Genomic DNA, 7,356 nt, shown 5'->3' on the forward strand with positions numbered 1-7,356 from the left:
TTATTTAATGTTCAAACTGATTAACTTTTTTTTTTGTAAATGTACACTCACTCTTAATTTGGTGCCTACAACACGTTCCAAAAAAAGTTGGGACAGGAGCAACTAGAGACTGTGAAAGTTGTGGAATGTTCCAAATTGGAAGATTCCAAATGGTAAAAAAAAGTGTCATGATTAAAGGGGCATCATTGAAAGGCTCAGTCATTGACATGCATGGATGAAGGTTCAACAATTTGTGAATTGTAAGAATGTTTCTCAACACAAAACTGCAGGAATTAATATCATTAAAAGATTCAGAGAATCCAGAGAAATTTCTGCACATAAGGGTCAAGGCTGAAAACCAACACTGAATGTGACCTTTGACTCCTCAGGCAGCACTGCATTAAAAACTGCATTAAGAACCCACATCATTGTATAAAGGATACTACATAAACTATAAACACAGTTTGTCTCTGCATCTACAAATGCAAGTTAAGACTCTATCATGCAAAGAGAAAGACATATATCAACAACATCCAGAAACACTGCAGACTTCTCTGGACCTGAGCTCATGTGAGATGGACTGACGCAAAGTGGAAAAGTGTGCTGTGGACGAGTCCACATTTCAGATTGTTTTCACTAATCATGGACGTCATGTCCTCCGGACTAAAGAGGAAAAGGACCATCCAGATTGTCACCAGCGCTAACTTCAAAAGACTGCAGCTGTGATGGTATGGGGGTGTGTTAGTGCCCATGGCATCATGGGTAACTGTCACATCTGTGAAGGCCCCATTAATGCTGAAAGGAACATACAGGTTTTGGAGTAACATATTCTGCCATCCAGATGTCTTTCGCAGAGACACCCTGCTTATTTCAGCAAGACGACACCAAGACACATTGTGCACGTGTTCCAGCAGTGTGTCTTTGTAGTAAAATAGTTCAGGTACTAGATTGACCTGCCTGCAGTCCAGACCTGTCTCCCACTGAAAATGTGTGCTGCATTATGAAGCACAAAATACAAGAACACAGACCCCGGACTGTTGAGCAGCTGAGAGAAAGAGAAAAAATGTCACTTTCAAATCTTAAACAATGTGGCAGCAGACTAAAGCTACATCCACACTACTATGTACTAAGTTTTGCCACATTTCCACCCATGGTCCACACTACCCCAGCACTTTATGATATCTGCAACAGAGACATTTGGAAATACTGGGCCCCGTTTCAGTTTTAAAACTCCAGGGTTGCATTTACAGGACACTTTTGGAAACGATGATGCAGACACCCATGTGCGCTTCCTGATTGAATTGCATTCCCTGATTTTGACAGAGTCATCCTCAGTTCTCCTGAGGCTGAATCTTGAATCTGGTTACATCCTGACCTTAAAGCAAAATCTAAAGCATATTCATGCTTCCCTTGATGAACCCTTTCTGTTGTGGACACTTGAAAGATGCACCCTTTTGATTTTGATGACCTCATGCCCCACCCTGAGGACAAGCTTTACATTTAGCTCCTCTATTGATAAAGCTGTAAAAATTGTAAAAGGAACTTCATCCTCTGGGTTTTACACCTTTAGTCTTGAAGATAAAAGCAGAGTATTGGTCTGATATATTGCTCTAGACATCCAGTTTCCACTGGTATCACATTTTCATTCAGGACTCCTCTCACAGCATGGAACTACAGGAATACTCTGAAGAAAAACAAGAAAAAAGCCCTGGAGGAACCATCATGTTGTGTGCTTTACAGCAAACAGGCAAACGGCAAAATTAGAGGCAGACTTCGCATCAGTTAGAGATCATCTGGAGCTGAAGCACTGAGCCAATGACAGGTCAATTCATCTGCTGCCTCTCCACTTTCATCAGCAGCCGTGCTGCTTCCTGAGAGCGCTGACCTTTTCACACTTCTCCGTCGGAGCTGAGGAGCAGAGCGAGTGGAAAAATAGAAAAAGATTGTTTGTGTGAGGAAGAGAAAATGTGGAGAAAAACTGATCTGGTGTGTGTCTGTTTACAGATTCAGGTGGAACAGTAGAGCACTTCATGTGTGTGTAGAGGCACGGAGAAAAGATGTGTCTGTTTGCGTGTGTGTGTGTGTATGTGTGTGTGTGTCACCACTCACACTGAATGCTAATGAATGACTCATCATGAAAGCAAACACACACCAGACCCAGAAATCCTATCGCTCTTGGGCTGACAGCACAAAGCGCCTCACATGTGCACACACACACCCACACCCACACACACACACACACACACACTCGCTCTGTGTCACTTCAGTCTTCCTTTAACCTCCTCGTCTGGGGTCTTGGTAGACTTTATCAGGTTGACGGTCCCGTCTTCTGATGCTGCAGTCAGCCTCTTGCATCAGCTCACTGCTTCTAACAACAGAAGTGCATTCTGGGAAGGACGTCAAGGGTGTAACCTTGAGTGTTTGGGAGAAGAAAAGCTGCATTTGATCATTCAAATCCCTGATTTAGGTCACATTCTATGCAGAAACACAAAGGAGGTCAAATTTGTATTGTGGAGCTTGTGCCTGCTCTGTACCTGACTGACAGAACAGTGTGTCTGTATCTACTGACTAAATCATTACAAGTTGTTCTGGTTGGTCTGATGACAGCCTGTCATGGAAACAACAAGTACTGTTTAATTCAACACATTCTCACTCCCAGCTTGTCAAATACAGCAGCAAGTCCAGACAGATATGATCAAAAGTCCAATCAGTCATTTAATTTATTAGTTTTTGGTCCATAAAATGTTAGAAAGTGGGGAAAAATCTCAAAATCCAAGATGAATTCCTCAAATGTCTTGTTTTGTCCACAACTCAAAAACATTTCATTTCACCTGTTGGGAGTGAGAAAAGGCTGCTGGGTTTACAGCTATATGAAGTAATCAAAGCTACAACTAACAAAAATAATCTGTTGATTATTTTCTCAATTAATCAGTTAATTAATCCTGTCACAATCTTGGTGTACATCCTTTTGGATCCTCCTTGAGGAGTTGTTTGGGCCATAAAATGTCAGAAGATGGTGAAAAAGTTGATCAGTGTTTCTGAAGTCCAAATGTCTTGTTTTGTCCACAACTCAAAGATATTCAGTTTACTGTCAGAGAGGAGTAAATAAAGCAGAAAATATTCACATTTAAGAAGCTGAAATCTGAGAAATTTTAACTTTTTCTTCTTAAAAAAAAAGAAAATGATGAATTAATCATCAAAATAGATTCAGATTAATAATAGATTGATCATTGCAGCTCTGTGTTTTATGTTTGTTGTCAGGTTTATTAGTTTGTCCAGCTGTTCCTTCAATTTATTTATTGATTGATTGATTTAAAGACATAAAATGTTGAAATTTCCACCCCGTGTTTCACTAGAGTCCATGATAATGAATTGGCAGCAGTGTGTGAACTGTGCATGGTAGGAGATTGGTCTTTATTTTAAAATTGTAATCCCACAAATAATCCACATTTTTACTGAATATATCTGTTATCTGTTTAGTCTTGTTTATGAACCTTTTTGTATCCAGATTATGTAATCCCATTACATATAATCTGTTACTCTCCAAGTCTGGTTACTGTACATAATATCACTTAGGTAAGTTATTACACACTGCGCCTCATGTGGCAACATTCTCTTAAATTGTCGCCTATATTTTCTCTTAATTTTCTGTTAAGAGAAAAAATAAGAGAAGTCAACTCCAGATGCACTGTGACAATACTGCTACAGAGTATTTATCTCCCAGTCTGTTCTCTAGTAACTCATCAAGATCTGATATATAGTCTGTGATTCACAGTTATTCAGGAATTACTCAACAATTCATCAGTTATCAGGTCATTCCTGATTGGTTCTGGTGTACCATATTGTAAATTGTTTCCAAAAATACCACATAAATGTGTTTATCATTATAATTAACCCTTGTAAGCTGTTGTTCTCCTTTCTTCAAGCACAGATCCCCTCTGGATTTAAGTCATTGAAATCACACAGTGAGCGGCTTAAGGTCCTATAACCTGCAGTAAATACCCAGCCAACGTTTAAGCTTGCACAGCATGTGCTGCATTCACCCGCCACAGCCAGCTTATGTAAATAGACATCTGGTTAGCTTTGCGTTCGCAGCGTCACCTCGAGGGTGGAAAAGCATCCCTTTCTGCACCCTTCATCTCGTCCTTTTGAAATGCATCGCTCCCGACAGAAATTAATGTCACATACATGAAGCTGCGGCCTCCGCTCCCGAGGAGGAAAAAACAAGGAAATCTGCATTTTGTTTCTAATTAATTTTGGCCCGTCGAAGCTGCGGACTTGAAAGCGGGATCCGCTGATGAACGGAGAGGGGTGTGTTGTGTTTCTCCCCTGAGCGCTGAGCTTATCGTGGAGAACATGCCAGAACAACAGAGTTTATGTATGCACACACGCACAGGCACGATATAAAAGAAAAGTGTAAAAGTGAAGAGAATTGAAGGGTGAAGCGAAAGCCCTCGTCCTATCATTACTATGGTAAAACATGTAAATAACCTTAGCTGCTAGCAGCCTTTGATGTGCTCCGTATTGAGTAAACACGCAGCTTAGCAAGACGTCGATAGTGTTTCTCACCTGTTTAAGGGCTCATAAGTAGCTGGAAGCCCTCGGTGCCATGCAGCCATTTTTCTTCATTTGAGACATCGATCTGCAGTCATTTGCTAACATCTTTCTCCTTGTCCCCTGCTCCATCTCTGTCTCCCTGTGAAGGAGGGTCCACTATCTGCTCCTGTGTCACAGGCTGATCTGTCAGCTTCTTTCAAAGCGGCAATGAAACTGTAAAATAACAAACAGCCCGTCGATGGAGAAGAGGGAAAATAAAGCGCCGTAAGAAACAGTGAGAAAAATATGAGTGCGTCCTAATTAAGTTCTCATCCATGTTAATTCATCTGGGCCTCGTTAGAGGGACCCAGACAGTCAGACAGACAGACAGACAGACACACAGACAATACCCCCCTCTGTCCTGGGAGAAAGCTGGCAGCTGCTACCACAGGAAATCCATTAATTGATTTAGGAGCTGCAGCTTTGTTGTGACAATGCTTCACCGTTTGAGGACAGGTGTGTTGAGGAGTTATTGTTGGCATTCCCCTAATGAAGCGACAATTAAACCAAAAAAGAAGGATCAACACAAGCTGGAAATGAAACCTGTTCCAGCACGAGCAGGTGTGTAGCCTGTACTGTATTTGTTGGATTCAAAATGGCCCGAGGATTCAGCTGGATGAGAAACAACAGCTCGGGTTTACAGATGAGGGTATTCTATGTGCACATGCAGACTAACAGGCTTTACTAAAACACGGGTTAAAAAAAAAGCTGTACTCCTCATGCTCCTCCTTCTCTTTTCCAGTCTTGGAGGTCAGTGTTCATGACGTTCTCTTGAAGTCTGGATTTCCTGGAAACTGTATTATTATACCAAGTCAAAATGAATGTATTACAAGGTACAAGGCAGATTTATTTCTCTTTTACCACACAGGGTTTTAAAATGAGATTAAAGCTGTGGTAGGCAACATATTTTTGGCATCACTGCGCAATAATTCCATAATAACCTTTCTGCATATTTTAAAAGTGGTCTGAGAGATAACTACACTTCTGCACCCCCTCTTGGTTCTGTTTTCAGGCTTTAGGAGATCTGGCCTGTGACGGGACATGATCACAGGTCATCTCAGAGACAGGAAGGTCCTATTGGCTGTTTAACTAGTGCAGCTTCCTGTGCACGTCCCCTGTGGAAAGCCTGAATTAATCAATGTTGGAAAAAGTCACTATTCCAGCATTGGCAACTACCGCATAAACTACAAAGTAACTCAAAAAAGGAAGACAGAATTATCTGAAAGAGAATCTTAAAGACTGTGGAGCTAATGAGCAACACGCTCAGCCCAGGAGTGTGTCGACTCACCAGCTTACTTTTGACTTTACCTTCAGTTGCGTCAATTTGCGTCTCTTGTGGGGTTTTTGCTGAGTGCTGTGTGGAGAGGACCAGGCAGAGGTGAGGAACAGAGAGGACAGACAGCTGCTGAGAGCTGGGGAGCTTTAGGGGAGAGACCTGGGGACAGACCTGAGCCTCTGGAGCAAGAAACACTGGAGTCACACTGAATTTGCTCTCATGTTGACTCCATTACTGGCAGCAGGAGAGCTCAAAGTTAATGTTTCAAACAAAAAGCGGATTTATCTGCACTCCTGCTTCTTGACCTGTCTGCAGCAGTGACCCATGGAGGATCTGACCTCACTCAACTGATTACTGCACGCCAATTATTCTCTCTGTGTGTGTGTTGACTGCTGATCAGAGGAGTAATGTATTTTAAAGGGACTCTATGAACATACAGAGAGGAGAGGTGAAAGAAGAGAGACAGGATGAACAAAACAGAAAGAACTAGCTTCTCTGGTGGGTGCACACGCACACACAGCTAGGGTTCCCTTGCTGCGATTGCCTCGGGAAACTGTTACATGCATGCATGAAGCGCTTGTCTGACAGGAGGGGCTTAGGACAGAGCGCCTCCTACCCAAAATGTTGGTATCTCACATCCTGAAGATGAGATTCAACAATTAACTGCTTTTCTAGGCTTTCTGCAGCTTTAAGTTGTGGTTCCCCTTTTGCCTCCTCACAAAAGTTATGAAGAGTGAGACTACTTCAACAGTCTGAGGGGAGAAGCTGCTCTTCAGTCTGGTGGTACAGCAGCAGATACTTCTGTATCTCCTGGCAGCAGGGTGAACAGGCTGTGGCTAGGTTGGGTGCTGTTTTTCAGTATCCTCTAAGCACTGTGCAGGCACTTCACAGGTTGTAGATGTAGATAGGTGTGTGCATTTTTTCCTCCTTTTTCCAAAAATAAACAATCAGCTCCTTGGTTTTGCTGAGGTTGAGCAGTAGGTCATTTTCTTTGGACCACTCTGCAAGATTGTTCATTTCATCCTGATATGAAGTTTCATGATTGTTTGAAATCTGGCTGATGATGGTGGTGTCATCTGTGAACTGTGAACTCTTCATGCTGGGGGCTGCAGTTGTGGGTGTACAGTATGAACAGGAGGGGGGGCAAGCACACAGCCCTGTGGGACTCCAATGTTGAGCACTAGAGTGGAGGAGGTGAGGCTGTCAATCCACACTGAAGGAAGTCCAATATCCAGCTGCAGAGTCTGGTACACAAGGAGTGTTCAGTTTGGCAGTTAGCTTCATGGGGGAGATTGTGCTGAATGCTGAGCTGAAATTAATTAAACATAAAATGTCAAAAATCATGCTGGTTATACACTGTTTCTTGTGAAAGCTCTACTGATGAAATCATCAGTTTGCAACATCTCTCAGTTTGTTACTCAGTGGTGTCAATGAGCTGAACATCCTGTCAGTATGCAGGGCTCTATTTCAATACAAGGTCAGCAGGTATTAAAAACTTTACAGTA

This window comes from Lutjanus erythropterus, chromosome 7 (genome assembly GCF_056507025.1).
Source record: "Lutjanus erythropterus isolate fLutEry1 chromosome 7, fLutEry1.hap2, whole genome shotgun sequence".
Lineage (NCBI taxonomy): Eukaryota > Metazoa > Chordata > Actinopteri > Lutjaniformes > Lutjanidae > Lutjanus > Lutjanus erythropterus.